Consider the following 16898-nt stretch of genomic DNA (forward strand, 5'->3'; position numbering starts at 1 on the left):
TTATTGAATGATATTTTATAACATCCTGAAGTTTGTGTTGAGCTTAGATTGCGCTTGGGTCGTTGTTCTTCAAGAAGTTCTGTAAGGTACTCTGGAGCGTTTCCAACTGAGCAGCTGTACATAAAAGTTAAAATTTTGAACGTGATTCTAGCTTTCACGGGTAACCAGTGCAGATCGTATAAAGCTTGTTTGGAACTATCATATCGAGAGCGAGATAGAACGAGTTTTGCGCACATATTTTGTATACGCTGCATTTTCTGTAGGTCGCACTGGGCTATCCCATAGAGAATGACGTTGCAATAGTCACGGTGGGACATGACTAGGGATAACACTAGAATTTCTGTTGCTTCTTTCGTCAAATATTGTCTAATGCTCTTTATTCTCATGTAATTCAAAATAGCAGTGCGGCATTTTCTTTTCACGTGTTCTTTAAAATTCAATTTTTCGTCAAGGAACGCCCCTAGGTATCTTACACAGTTTTCTGCTTCGATGTTATCACCAACAACTTTGATTGAATTTGTTTTGCATTTATTTAGTTGAGTATGACTGCCAAACTTGATAAACTCCGTTTTGGAAGCGTTCATCTTTAATTTGTTCTGGTTCATCCATTCATTGATTAATAAGGAACATTGTTCGAGTTCATGTTTAGCAATTTCTTCGGTGCCAGGATCGCTCGGGCAGAATTGTTTATCGGCAGTGTGATCATCTGCGAAACCACGCACAGTGATAGATGGCGGTATGACGTCGAATAATGTCCCCGCATAATGACCAACAAAACCCTTAAAAAGGACCAAAATGTAAAAATCATACAATCAATACATAACCATCATCTTAAAGGGCAAGAATTATCCTAACATATATGTAGGAAGTAAGTTGATCTGTTGAAAGACTAAGTCGGGAGAACTGTTTAACCATATTTTCCCTATATAACTCTATAGGCCCTTTCGCTTTAGCGGATTTCTCCAAAGTTGGCAATGGATAAATATACCGACGCTATTTTTAAATTTGCTGGGATTCAAGTGGTAGACGGAGTCTAGCCCCTTTAACAACGATGACAACATGGTTTCTTTCACCTTCGAAACAAAATACAATTCACTCAACATTGCAAAAATAAGAAAGAATATACTTATTCTTTGATTGTGACTAGTCTATACCAGGACATGGCAAAGTCACAGGACTGGGGTGTGTCGTACTCACTACGATTTTCTTTACCATTCGAAAATAGATGAAGACAAGTTTACACGTAATGCGAATCAAATTATTTCAGACTGTCAAATAATTATTTTGAAAACCCCAGACTGTCAAATTTTGATAAAAGGTGCACCAAAGTTTAACCTCAAACGTTCGTTCGTAACTAAGCTAGTGTTTATATCCTTACCAGGAAATACTCGCCTCGTGAGTGAAGTTTAATTGTGCAGATCCGGTAATCAAAGTGCACGAAAACAATGTATCATGTTCGGAATGTCAGTGGACGTGATGGTGCATCTAAATGCAGCTTTTACATTATCTAAACTCCAACAATGCCTTTCATGTTGACGTTCACCTTTTTTAAGGTCAAGTGCCTGTCACAATATGTGTGCTTGTTTTAAACCAGAGTTACCCCATAAATTGTCACGACCTTTTCACTTATCTGAATGCATTTGCATCAAGTTAGCTAGACTTGTTTACATTATGAGCAAGGAGCATATCGTGTGACGTTAATATATGTACAATAGCAAACATATATGTGAACTTTGACACAGATAATTAGCTTTTCTGTACTTGAAGCACTTTCGACCGCTTCTAAACCCAACTCTAATATTTTTGTCGGGATAAGAACTCCTTTCGAATTCTTTTTTTGAAGGTTATATGGTCACCATGTTTGGTTCAATTTTGTCGCTCTACAGGAAATAGAGCGGGCGTACCTCGGTCGTAGGTTGGTCGCTCTATTTTCTGTTTATCGTCAAAAGTGGACCACAACTTCTTTGTGTTTGTCGATGCATTTCTCAGAATCGATATATAGAAAAATATTGAACATACACTTGAAAAATCCTCGGTTGTCGTCGGCCCACACGAAAAAGTAAACACCAAGTATATGCTACATTTTACTACTTACACCACATTAACAAGTATGACTAGCTGGAAAAATAGACGGACTGAACGATACTTTTAACAGTGAAAATTGGAATCTAGAATAGGTCATTACATCTTGAATGCAAGGTACAAGTTGACATCTAGATCCGAGGTGTTCACGTAGTGCATCGACTCCTATAGGTACGATATATCATGACAGTACACCTACTGCTCTTATATTCTATACCAGTATAAATTATATTCTACACTACTTTTCAGAGCTTCAAAATCACTGGCTATATACATTGAATAGAGAACAGAGGTGTTGAACAGGGATTTTGAAGCTTTGCATCAACTCCGCTGTTATAGTCTTTATACATTGTGGTAGCGTGCACTATATTCTACTCCTTTTCAGAGGCGTTGAAGCACTACTTCAACACCTCTGTTATCTATTCAATGTACATAGCCAGAGAGTTTGAAGCACTGAAAAGTATTCTGGCGATAGCTGGATTGAACTCCCTCCACTAGTCACTACAAATTGTAAATTTAGACCACTCGCCTGTGGATACAATGGACAATACATGGTTATTGAAGAGAATTTAATGGTAATATGTTATTCTATTGGAAGGAGAATTGTCTCCCCTGCCTCATGCATATGTATTAAAATAACAATTTGTCAGTCAATTTTCCCACGATATTTATCATGGAGTGTAACGGAAAAAGTTCCGTGATTGCCGACGATGATTGCCATGGTGCTATTTAACAAGATCTCTCCCATGAGGCATTGATTCTTATGCTGCTACGTAATATTAAGATAATATAACGAAAGACCAAAAATATTTTTCCTTTCCAAGTGTTCGCCGCGAAATTTCTATCGAATGCCTTAACATAAGCCATACAACAAACTAATCATTAAAAGGAAATTGTGCGGTTGTTTTTCTTATTAAATGTAAGAATTGTCGGTTGTATTTTGCTTAATTGATTTGTTTCGGGCGCTCATGGCTTTTTAAATAATTAAATTTGACTCCGTCTGTTGATCCCATTGCCAGCATCGTCGGCAATCAAGGTACATCATTCTGTTATACTTCATGAATACCGGGACAATTGACTGACAATACCTCGTTTAAATAAAAATGCATGAAGCAGGGGAGACAACTCTTCTTTCAATGAAATCGCATGTTACAATTAACTATTCTTCAATAATTCTCAAAAGACAATAGCCTCCATGACCGAGTGGTCTTGCCTGCAATCATATATCATTGAACTCAAATGGCGGAACCGGTTCTATCCCGGCATTCGACAGAATATTATTCAACGGGAAAGTATCCTAGACCTTGCGGAACCAATAAAACTGCCGCACTTATTATTTATGAGTACAAGATTCTCCAAGCCAACTCGCCCACGGTACACAGCGACGCATAGCGTTGTAGTGCATATAGGGTATCAGGCACAGCATTTGGCACACACCTTCTTCGTGGTCTAGTCGTTAAGGTGTCCGCCTATGGAGCGGGAGGTCGTGGTTTCTATCCCGGTCCGCGTCATACCGAAAGACGTTAAAAGTGGGTACAAGTAGCCCCCTTGCCTGGCGCTCGGCATTTAAAGGGTAGTGCTTGGAAAAGTGGTGTACTCAGTACTGGTTCAACCCAGGAAAGTTGTATCCCGTGTATCGGTGCTTTACACCGAGCACGTTAAAGAACCAAGAGGTCTCTTCGCAAAGAGCTAGACCATCGCACCCGAATCTCTTGTATCTTACTCTGTTTCTTCAAGACTTCTAATATCTGGATTTGACTGCAAATTGGTGTCACTTCTATCTCATGTCACTTGTGGTAAAACACAATTTCAGTCATGATGACGTCACGGCGGGGTCAAGCCATAATGCAGCCAATGGGCGCGGACAGACCTTGATAAACTCAAATAAACAGCATTTGGCACACTCACAATCCTGAACACTCTACAATGTTACCCTTGTTTTGGCAACTCGGCTTGTCCCAGTAGTTTCCATGGTATAACAACAACTCAGTTCCTATACAACAAACTCTTTGTTTGTTTATTTTAAAATGATTTAGATTAACATAATCTAAAGTAGCAGAATAGGTATATGAGACCAGCTGCTATTTTCATACAAACGGAACGCGTTGTTGCCATGACAGAGACACACAACACTCAGTGACACCCATTTGGTTACGTCAGAAAGCCTTATGCAACTCTGTAACAAACAATACCTGAATGCAGTGATGCATATTAAAGCAGACATGATCGTTTATAATTAACCAAAAGTATAAAAGCGACCCTGTGTGTATTTTACGCCACCCACTATATTTATGATAGGAGTCTGCATTTTGTATTAAAGTAATTTGTAATGTATGGGTTTGTTTAATGCGTTAGCCTATAATAAGCCATTAAAGTGTCAATGTCTCGCTCTGCCGGTTTATGAAAGTGTTTATGGGCTGCATATTTTGTTTGATTCTCTTTTATAAATTCGTCTTTGTCACCCAGTTCTCCATATATCTTATTAATTTGCATGACAGGATCGGGACAGGTGGTTTTGGGTTATGAATCAATTATCTACACGGTTAATGTCATCAAATCTGAAAATGAGTTGCAAAGTTGTGCAATATATTGTTATTAGTAGGAAACAAATAAGAATAATACAGTGATTATATATGCAGTGATATACTGCAGCTTGTCAATGTTGTTTACATTGAAATATTTAAATGGAACTAGCTAGAAATCGACTCTCTTTATAACGACTGTAAAATTGAAATCGGAACACAGGATGTTTTGTATCATGTCTTACATAACATACAGAGGATGCGAGGGTTCTAGTGGTATGGGTGTACGCTTCGCACCCAAGAGGTTGTGTGTTCAACCACTTCACGAGTCAGAGTGGTATAGTTGTCCACCAATTGGTTGTGGGTTCGATCCCAAGCGGGGTGTGAGTGGTCAAGTGGTTTGGGTGTCCGCCTCTCACTCAAGAGGTCGTGGGTACAATCCGTACCAGGATGAGAGAGGTATAGGTGTTCACTTATCACCCAAGAGGTTGTTTGTAAGGTCGCCAGCGAGATGGGAGTGGTCTTGTGGCATGGTAGTCCGCCTTTTACCCATAAGGTTGTGGGTTCAGTCCCTACCAGGTCGAAAGTGGTATAGGTGTCCTCCTCTCACCTAAGGGGTTGTGGGTTCAACCCTAGCGGGATGTTAGGGCCTAGAGGTATGGGTGTCCGCCTCTTGTCCAAGACGGTTGTGGGTTCGATCCCCACTAGAGTGAAAGTGGTAAGCGTATCCGCCTTTCACCCATGAGATTGTTGGTTCGATCCCCAGTGGGATAACAGTAATCTAGTGGTATATTTGTCCGCCTTTCAGACCAAAGGTTGTGAGTTCGATATAAACCAGGGGTACTTTCGTATGACCGCTTAAACTTGAAATTGACACCAGTATTAATTCTACCAAGAAAACGGACCCAAGAGTAATTATATCACCTTTCAACTGTTTTCACGATCCAGTTTAGATTAATTAGTATGAACTAAATCATTATTAATTGAACTCACACACCTTAGACATATTTTCCACGAAGCTTCCGAAGGTGATAATTTTATTTTGTAACCATTGTGTGTCTATTTGTGTTTTAATGTCCTCTAGTTGAGTGGTAAGGCCATACAGGCCTAAAAAATATTTGTTTCCGCAGGGTGTCTAAGAATTCAAGTACTTTCGCTTACGAAATTTAACACTAAATCGATATAAACTGGATTAACCATATATATCGCTTTTATACATACAATAATTAAAGTGTTGCCAATGCATACGCATCCAAAACAAGCAACACCTTGTTTATTTTCAAATTGTGTTTTTGAACGTGAAATAATATATTTCGAAATATTTTCCGGCAAATAAACCTTATGTCTTTATAAGGTTTAGGTATCATAATTGTATATTCTTTTCTTCTTCTTGTTATTTCACCTAGAACCCCTTCAAATGATGCTAACATAATAAGGAGTCACCAGACAGTACACATTCTCTGTATTGATCTTAATCTACTTGCCTTAATCCCTCTGATAAGATCTCCGATCTGCTGTGCAGTTTTGGAGGTTTTATTATGGAAATGGACCCTAAATGGCCCGAGCCAATAAACAAATACACAGGAAATGGGTCCCTTCTGTGACACTAGTGCAATTGGCAGGAGATGCACAGCAGGGGATTATCATGCCGAACATTCCTTAAACTAGGCCTTTGAAGTACCTAGTAAGTTACATTAACATTCTTAATTTATTGCCACGAATTTGATCGTATTGTATTTCCACGAAACACAAAACGATTTTACAATCTCCCAATTAATCTTAATAAATTGTACTGAAAGTACGCTAAAGAAATCATCATATATCTTGCAAAGAAAATCTAGCCTTAATAATAACTCATTCTAATTAGAACGTAGAATTAAATTTTAAGTTCGCTATGAATCGACGATTTAATTGCACAGGCAATGTCTTCAATATGAAACTGTAAGAAAACTCGGGTAAAATTGTATTCGGTAGAAAAAAACGTTAGGAAGTCTGGTTGTTCTGTTAGCGCAGTGGTTAGCGCACTCGCTTCTCACCATGGGCGAAGGTCACCGGGTGGAGTTGGATTCCAGGACTGGGCGCATAAGAGTTTCGTTAGTGTTCACCAAGCCAGACAAGTTCGTTTTCTCCGGATACCCCGGTTTCTCCCACAACGCAAGAGCACATTCTCGCGCAACATCGTGCCAACGAGAGTGACTTAGTAAAGTTATCATAAATTTCTTTATTGTATAATGTTACACAAATGTAAGGAAGCTTCCGAAATGTAACTCAAGAGTGAAAGATCATGTACAAGTGTATAAGCTCAATTGCATATAATAGTTACTAATGTTAGTACAGTCGAAACTCGCTATACCGAACTCTGTTATCTCGAAGTTCTGGTCAAGGCTCCAATTACTTCGACATAGCGAGTTTCAACAGCATTTTGAATGATATAGAACAACCAGAAGATAAAAACACAAACTACGATGTAGATGAAGAACGTGGCGATAACAGTATGGAAAAGAAATCCTTGTCATGACGCACACAACACATACAAAGAGGAAACAGCTGTCTCAGAAGCAAATTAGCTAAACACACTGCGAATCTGTTTCCAGGCAAATAAATAAAACCGCAAACGGACAAGCAAATTAGTCACAAACAATACAAATATCCATTTACTCAATGAAACTACAGTGACAAACCCTGGCTTCAGTTTCTCTTACAGATTAAGTCCCTTTTAACAAAGTGAAGCTGAGCTCACTATTTTTGTTTCCCTTAGCTTTGTGTAATATTATCTTTTCGGAGATTTTAGAGTTTAAATAGGGATTATGTTTATGATAATTGTAATAAACAAGTTTTCATTTATTGAAATCAAATTTAAGTTTGAATTTTGGCTAAGTGAAATAATCTACTTAATCTGCTCAAGATGTTTTGAGAAATTGGGGCTAGAAGCTCAATAATTTACTGACCGTGTTTCAGGGCACAAGGTCAAGACGAACAGACACAAGTTAAGAGTAACCACATACAAAACATTACAAAGATACCACACTCTCATCGAAATACATTTATCCTAACATATTTGGAGTAAGCAGCTTGAAACGGTCAGGACAACACAATAACAATTACAGTGGCGGTTTCAGTGAGAGCCGAAGATGCCCAAGTTGGCCAGCAATTGACGTTTATTTTAATCTTTTATTGATACCTTACATTAAAGCGCTGAAATATCAATATATATAATACATAAGATTTTTACGGTTGATACCCCCCCCCCCCCCCCACACACACACACTTCCCCCTCAGTTATGAAATCCTCGATTCGCCACCGAATTAAGATAACTATCTTGGAAGGGTTAACCTAACTTGGAATCGGCTGTATTGTATTGGGTCTTAGTGATGATGAATCTCCCTTTGGTACGCAGTATTTAAAGGCTGTGGGGGCACTATTGTGTACGTGGGACTCAACAGGATGTTAAGCGGTATTCTGGAAATCAAAATTTGGTATTGATTTGTACGCATACTTTCGAAATAGTTTAAATTATACGTTTGACAGGTTATATGGAATTTGCTCGCGTGCCCTACTGCGTTCATTCAGCATGAAAATATTCAGCAAGAAAATATGCAATCAATCCTTAAAATTGAATTAAGATTGTATCTGTGGTTTCGTTAAAACGTTTCGTAAATATTTAAACTTTTCTCTTCAGGTCGCTAGCCTTGTTGATGTTTGCACAGTTTATCCACCTCCGAGTGCCTCTTTTGCCCTAAAGGTAACTCTAGCTTTAGTTTCTTGACATTCGGATATGAAAATTATTAATATCATGCCGCAATGCATTGTGTTATTATCAAACGCCAGACGATAGTTATAGTCCCTAGGCTGTTACATCTGGTCACGGTAATTTCTTAGAAAACATAACCCCTGTTGAGGCGACTGCTCGGTCTTGTTTACAGTTGTCATTCAAGTTTTGTAAGTTGAATTTCAGGAAATGATATGTTGGTTTAATGCCGTACCTGACAAAAATGACAAGCAAGTTGATAATGGTTCTAATTTTGGACAAGGTGCGTTTTATTATAACAGCAGCATATAATATGAATGAAAACTTTCTCGAATTGTCGCTCAATAAAGATAGAGTCGCTTAATGGAGACGGTTAATCAAGATATAAAAGCTACAAACTGTTTCATAAATGCTATTTTTGAGTTGAATGTTCATGAAAGGCAAGTGTTCCAGAATGTAACAAATTTGGTAAATAGTACATGTTGTCAATTTAGGTAAAAAAACGTTTGACTTTATTTACGAAGTAGTGTGGTTGTCATAGATATGCGCGTAGTGATTTGAAATGCGTAGATAGTCAAATCGTTCTTGAAATAGTTCGAAGAGTGCAGCATTATTTTTTGAATTCGGCGTAAAAACTTTTTTGGTGACGTTTGAAGTAAGAAATATTATATTCTGATTCTAATTATAACCACAAGGCGAGGCATGTCTATCATTTTATTGTTTTATCGACATTGATTTAAACGCAATTTCACCGCATTGAAAGTTATGGAAGCCATTACCGTTTATTCGTGTGAAATACAAGGTAATTGCGTGATAACTATAAAAATGTAGTTCCTTACGAGTACTTTTTTTAATAGCCCTTCGGCAAGATAATAGTATAATATTTTTTATGAAATTCTATCAAATAGTTTTCAAGCTATGCTCCGGACAAGAAAAAGTAACAAAGGGCAGTAGCTCTGTAATTAGCTGAAATAGAATTGCGGTTCCTGAACACTGCACTTTCTCTCATGATGATCAATCACTGTATGAGGCTTTATTAAATTCCATCCAATAGTTTTCAAGTTATGCTCGGGACAAGAAAAAGTATTAAAGGCCATAACACTGTAATTAGCTAAAATATAGTTATTGTTCTTGTGCACTGCACTTCCTCTCATTGTGCTTTACCATTATATGAAGTTTCAATAAATTCCATCTAGTAGTTTGCAAGTTAATGTCTGGAAAAACATTTGACAACAAAAAAACAAATAAAGGACAATAACTCAGTAATTGGCTAAAGTAGAGTTATGGTTCTTGAACACTGCACTTCCTCTCATTGTGCTTTACCATTGTATGAAGTTCCAATGAATTCCATCCAGTAATTTTCAAGTTATACTCCGGACAAAAAAGTAACAAAGGGCGATAACTTAGTAATAAGCAAGAATAGAGTTATGGTTATTGTACACTGCACTTCCTCTCATTATGCTCTACCATTGTATGAAGTTTAATCCAATTCCATCCAGTAGTTTTTAAGTTATGCTCCGGACAAGGTAAATTGCAACGGACCGACAAACCGACCGACCGACCACAGGGTGACTCTAATATACCCCCTTCAAACTTCGTAATAATAAATGCGACGCATGTTAGATCATTACATACAGTACATACAGATAACGCTTAAAGGGACACCCTTTTTCGAAATCAATACATACACATGTATAACAAGCATTAATTTTGAGTGATAAACCCTTAACTACTTACTAAATAATGCATTTACGGAAATATATTAATTACTGATAACAAGATTGAAGCCGTGTATTTAACAGCTGGAAACGCAAAAATATTATAATGTTATTAATTAGGTGATTTCATATTGGCCTAGTTATTTGTCCGAGGTTAGCTATATTTGCTTGAGCCCGAAAGGGCGAAGGCAAATACAGCTGACCGAGGACAAATAACTGGGCCAATATGAAATCACCTTATTAATAAGTATTTTATTAATTAACTATTACCATTTTGGTTAAAAACATTCTTATAACTTACCTTTAAGTTCACAGTGAAGCCGTATTTATCCCTTATTCATTCATGGTGTCTGCTTTTCTAGACTTGACACTGCTGATTTTGACATGCATCCTTAGAGTGACATTGCACATACTTATGAATAAAGCACTGTACATTGTAAGGAAGCATGTCTTTTCGTCTTAAATTCGTAAATCATTTGCCAAAACGTCAAATGTTTCACCTTCGTCGTCCATTTTGTCGGTGTACAAAATCGTAATAGTCGTAAAATCCACAAACGGGTTAAATACAACTGTAGTATAAAACCGTACAAGGTGGTTCAATCATTCAATAGGTTCAAGTATTCCAAATAGGTTTATAAGAAGCACAAACTTTTCAAAACAGTCGGAAAACGAAAAACAAAATGGCTACCTTTAAAAATAATTTCCGGCATATTTCTCATATTAGGCGAGTTTCGACAGCCAATGAAAATGGCCCATTTCTCAAATCATATATAAGGCGAGTTTTTTAGCCAATCAAAACGGAGAAAACTCATATTAGACGAGTTTTGTTGATATTGGCCGAGTTCTGGCATCTATTGTCTTCAATTGTCTGGTAATGGTACCGCAATTGTCTCTGTATCTCGCCAAATACGTAATAGTTGATTAATAATAAATGATATAGTGAGTGCTAAAAGAGTTACTGTGATCTACTATGGTCTAGAAATATCGTGCTTTCTGCACCTTTCTTTCAAATTTAGCTCGGTATCCTTCATAAGAATCATTGTTTTCGACATGTATTCATCCTTTTTGGTATATTAAAACAATTGTATAAAAATGTATTGTGGTAAATCTGATTTCGGTGTAAGAGTGCATCTTTTAACCAGCATAGTGTTTAGGATACCATTTTGTCTGAAGACCTCAGCCTGAAAAATCAATAACTACTGACTGCTGAATTACCAAAATAAATGTACGGCAGAATTGAAAAACAACTGCCATTTCCTTGGACAAAACATAATTTCGAACACTAAATGGTCTTTATATCAGACAAGAGTCATCTTGAATCAAAGAGTGTGCTGATACGGTCGAAGCCCGTTGGCTCGATATCGTTTGGCTCGATTTCTTCGTTGTTTCGAATTTTATTTAAAGGACCGATCTCTTAATATATGTAAGGATTACCGCTTGGCTAGATATTTGCGAGGCTCAAGGTATTATACCGGTCCCTGGGATATCGAGCCAGCGGGTTTCGACTGCATAAATAAGTACTTTAATTAATTTCAAAATAACAAATATCTATTAAAGGGCTTTCATCCGTGCGGTCACTTGCTTGCATTGCAGAAAATGAAATGTGTTACTTTCTCTACGTCATTTAAAACGTTCATATGGTTATATTAAAACGGCAAAAGATATTTCTTTAGAAAGAAATTTGAGCCTATCAGATGAAATCTTAATATTATTATGCTCGTACTATGGTTTCATTCAGCAACTTGCACTAAAAAGAGGCCAGTGCCCGAACCATGAAGCGCTTAACTGACAGATGTGTACATGCATTTTTTTTATAATTTGCCTACGATGTAAACATTAACTATCATATTATTTATGTCAAGAGACATATTTCAAATATACATAATTGCAGTAAACTCATAACATAATGACATTACTGCTACAATTTGTATATGAATGAAAATAGCGATTACCGCAGTTTATGAAGAAAGCTGAGATGGCCAGTGTGGGATATAGCCGGTTTAAGACTGATTTTAGCATCAAAACAGTTTTTGGTCTCAAAGCCAAACTGAAATGTTTATAGTTTAAACTTATAGTCAAACCTCGTTGGCTCGAACTCCTAGTGACCGGCGAAAATACATCGAGCCTCAGAAAATTCGAGCCAAGCGGTTACTAGTATAATCGGTCATTTACATTCATTTCGAGCCAACGAGAAAATCGAGCCAAGCGAGTTCGAGCCAACGGGTTTCGACTGTATTTATTTTATAACGATTGTGATACAAGTTATTACAACATTATATTAATCACTCTCGTTGGCACGATGTTATGCGATAGTGTGGTCTTGTGTTTAGGGGGAAACCGGAGTGCCCGATGGAAAATCCACATGTCCATGTGACCACAAATGTTTACGACTTAAGTTATCATAGTCCTTGACTTTGAGCAACAACCATTTTTTACGTAACTATATGCTGATAAACCACCGTCTGTATTTTCTATTGCAATTTTAACAAAGAAGTAAGTAATAGTCAATGGTATAATAACTAATTTAATGGTGTGTGTATACAAATGTTCATGAAACTTTGCAGAAGTATTACCAGACAATCAACTTCCTGGATGGTATTCAATATTCAACTTAAGTCAATATTTTGCTCATACATTATTGACGACATTCACTGTATAGGTTCGTTATTGATATCGAAATATCCGATTAGCTATATCGTTCTTAGATCCAATTAAAAATAGTGTTGAACACATTCCCTGATCAGACTCTTAGCTCGTCTGTAAACAATCCGCTTTGCTATATCGTTCTTAGATCCAATTAAGATCAGTTTTGAATAGCAGCCATGATTAGACTATCACCTCGTCAGTAAACAATCCGCTTTGCTATATCGTTTTTAGATCCAATTAAGAACAGTATTGAATACCGGCCCTGATCAGACTATTACCTCGTCTGTTTTTAAAAAGAAGAAAGGGTCGAAGGATTGTCACAGTTTGAGTTTCGACGTTGTCGTAGTATTTAATATTCATTCAATGTATTCAAATAAAACCGTATTGCCAGAGTCTTTCAGAACTTGGTACAAACGTTGCAAGATTATTCGCACGTGTTTAACAAGTTCCATGATTTTGATTTGAAAAAAAAGAAAAGTCGAGCATTGTCGTTCGATACGCGGTGCTCTTGTCTCATGAAGCCAGATTATTTCATTTTCAGTCAACATTAACCGATTTCGCAAATGTATTTTATTACACGAAATTTATGGCCAAGAGAACGTATAAATCCGCAACTATCATTTGCAATTTCCGACAGTTATGTACGCTATTTGCATGTGCGATCGCTTTTGTGGTCTTATATCATTAGCATAAGATTTATTTGAGTAAAGCTCTCTATAACATTAAAATTATGTCATGTCAGTTTCAATGTGAGCATGAGAGACTTACATGATAGGTTTAGGTGAAAAAACACAGCAATTAAACAGGAGAATTTTCCCTCAAAAATGCAAGGTATGATTAATTATACAGTCGAACCCCGTTGACTCGAAATTCTCGTTGGCTCGAACTGGATGTAAAGGACCGATTTCTTTATACTGAATGTAAGCATTCCCGCTTGGCTCGAATTTTCCGTGGCTCGAGGTATTTTTGCCGGTCCCTGTGTGTTCGAGCCAACGGGGTTCGACTGTATATATGCAGTCGGTAGCAGTAAGAGCATTATATTTTCAATTAAAGAAAGCATTAAACACATATTCCATCCCTACTTCAGTCTAGGCTTGAGTGTCAAGGTAATTATGCAAAGCCATACAATCGAAATTACGTGGACCAGCCTCGAAGCCAAGCAATTAACCACAGTACTGTTTAAAGACAAATGTTTCACATGTATTCGACCTACATCGGTTCTGTATTATGTGACTTGTTGAATTCAGATTTGTAAATGTGTTTGTTATTATTTGATTATGTTATGTGATGGTACACGTCTAAAATTCTGTTTTGCTCTGTTCTTAACAGACATTGATCGAGAGATGATTACACAAAGACAACGTAGACGAATCAGAACTACGTTGACTAGCCTCGAAGCATAAACAAATAGCCATGATTCTGTTTAAAGACCAATGCTCAACACACATTGAACGAAAGTTGAATGGCAATGTGATAAAACAAATACAACGTACACATTAATATATACAATCATCATGTATTACTGTAGTGCTTTGATTTGGAACGGCCCATTAAAAACCGAAATGCACTGGGGTGGTTAAATTGTTTTTTCGCCTCTCAATAACATTATTAAAGAAGCAGCCGAATAAATAAATATGATACCTTCGAATCTTAAGTAGCGGAACGGCCAACTTCTAGCAGATGTCGTTGGATAGAAAGATGCAGCGAACCAAAGTCTCGGCCCTAAACCAGGACTCTCTGATTGTTGGTTTAACACTTGACCAATCGATTAGCGGTTACATACAACTATGCAATTCAAAATCGTCCTTACCAATATCGCAACATTTGTCAATTACAGCAAAATTAAACCTATTAGCCTTTTCATCAATTCACTATCATCTATTTAAAGACAATTACGTATAATGTAAATCATTATCACATCAAACTGTTTATATTAAACATATAAAATTCAAACGTTGAGACCTAAATGTCTTTAACTCAACAACAGTACAATCAGTTGATTCATTTTGCCTCCACCAAGTCATAGCGATAGGAGATTATTTTGAATTATTGAGATGCTGGTATCGAAGAAAAGGAGCATTGTTGAATACTAAGTACAGAAATGACAACGCCCCTGACTTCACATGGTGTTCGACATTAATGATTGTATTTTTTCCGACATATGCACCTAATGCCAAAGTGTTACTTGCAAAAAAAAACCTGCGACATTAAATATTTTTTGGACCAATGTCAACTTTCAAATGAAAATTGAAATAAACTTGCTGTTTAACTCAAGGCGTTATTTGCATAGACTTAATCAAGCGCTAAGCAAAATGTGAAACACCTTAAGCAGAACATAAAAACAGTTGTTTCCGAAATCAAGGGCACACGATGAAACAATGAATACTGAATTTATTTGACATAAAAAGCAAATTACGCATTAAAATGCAGTTTCAGAAACTTAAGAAACTGAAAAAGCACACAAAATTATTCGATTTATGTACTGTTGACCTGGTTTAGGTTTAAGCAAAAATATGAAGAGAAAAATATTGCAATTTTACAGACTGTACAAGAATGATAGCTTCTGTCAGTTGAAGAACTTAATGTCAAAACGGCAAGCGAATATGTTCATCTGATAAACCTCTCACAGTATGTTTTATAATAAGGCGCATACCAAATCTGAGATTTTCAATATTTTTAAACATTATTTATTACACTATCATCCACTCGCTTAATTTCAAAATATCCTTTTTGTGCCAGGTTTTGCGAACACAAACACTTCCTGTCAAAATGTCGTGCACGTTATTATTTGCATCTGTAGCATCTGTTAATGTTTTAAGGTACGTTATAACTAGACCCAAATTAACAGGAAAAAATGGCTCAAGACTCAAGACCACAGGTATCTGCATCCAGCCCCCCCCCCCCCACCACCACGGATGGTCTTTCTGCATAGAATTTTATTTAGAGGACCGATCTCTTAATATATGTAAGGATTACCGCTTGGCTCGATATTTGCGAGGCTCGAGGTATAATACCGGTCCCTGGGATATCGAGCCAGCGGGTTTCGAATGCATAAATAAGTACTTTAATTAATTTCAAAATAACAAATATCTATCAAAGGGCTTTCATCCGTACGGTCACTTGCTTGCATTGCAGAAAATGAAATGTGTTACTTACTCTACGCCATTTAAAACGTTCATATGGTTATATTAAAAAGGCAAAAGATATTTCTTTAGAAAGAAATTTGAGCCTATCAGATGAAATCTTAATATTATTATGCTCGTACTATGGTTTCATTCAGCAACTTGCACTAAAAAGAGGCCAGTGCCCGAACCATGAAGCGCTTAACTGACAGATGTGTACATGCATTTTTTTATAATTTGCCTACGATGTAAACATTAACTATCATATTATTTATGTCAAGAGACATATTTCAAATATACATAATTGCAGTAAACTCATAACATAATGACATTACTGCTACAATTTGTATATGAATGAAAATAGCGATTACCGCAGTTTGTGAAGAAAGCTGAGATGGCCAGTGTGGGATATAGCCGGTTTAAGACTGATTTTAGCATCAAAACAGTTTTTGGTCTCAAAGCCAAACTGAAATGTTTATAGTTTAAACTTACAGTCAAACCTTGTTGGCTCAAACTCCTAGTGACCGGCGAAAATACATCGAGCCTCAGAAAATTCGAGCCAAGCGGTTATAATCGGTCATTTACATCCATTTCGAGCCAACGAGAAAATCGAGCCAAGCGAGTTCGAGCAAACGGGTTTCGACTGTATTTATTTTATAACGATTGTGATACAAGTTATTACAACATTATATTAATCACTCTCGTTGGCACGATGTTATGCGATAGTGTGGTCTTGTGTTTAGGGGGAAACCGGAGTGCCCGAAGGAAAATCCACATGTCCATGTGACCACAAATGTTTACGACTTAAGTTAGCATAGTCCTTGACTTTGAGCAACAACCATTTTTTACGTAACTATATGCTGATAAACCACCGTCTGTATTTTCTATTGCAATTTTAACAAAGAAGAAAGTAATAGTCAATGGTATAATAACTAATTTAATGGTGTGTGTATACAAATGTTCATGAAACTTTGCAGAAGTATTACCAGACAATCAACTTCCTGGATGGTATTCAATATTCAACTTAAGTCAATATTTTGCTCATACATTATTGACGAC

General features: G+C 36.9%; 1 protein-coding gene across 2 annotated transcripts in view; it reads left to right on the forward strand.

Annotated features, from left to right (window-relative positions):
* Positions 1-16898, forward strand: part of LOC128213153 (uncharacterized) — a 76431-nt gene that overhangs the window by 4262 nt on the left and 55271 nt on the right. The window contains exon 2 of one of the 2 annotated variants that reach the window (XM_052918701.1): positions 8285-8347. The exons of the other annotated variant lie outside the window; for it this stretch is intronic. The gene's annotated coding sequence lies outside the window, so the exon portion shown is untranslated. The remainder of the gene's footprint in view (positions 1-8284; positions 8348-16898) is intronic. 2 annotated transcript variants of the gene reach the window in all.

The sequence above is a fragment of the Mya arenaria genome, chromosome 13 (genome assembly GCF_026914265.1).
Source record: "Mya arenaria isolate MELC-2E11 chromosome 13, ASM2691426v1".
In the NCBI taxonomy this organism is placed as follows: Eukaryota; Metazoa; Mollusca; class Bivalvia; order Myida; family Myidae; genus Mya; species Mya arenaria.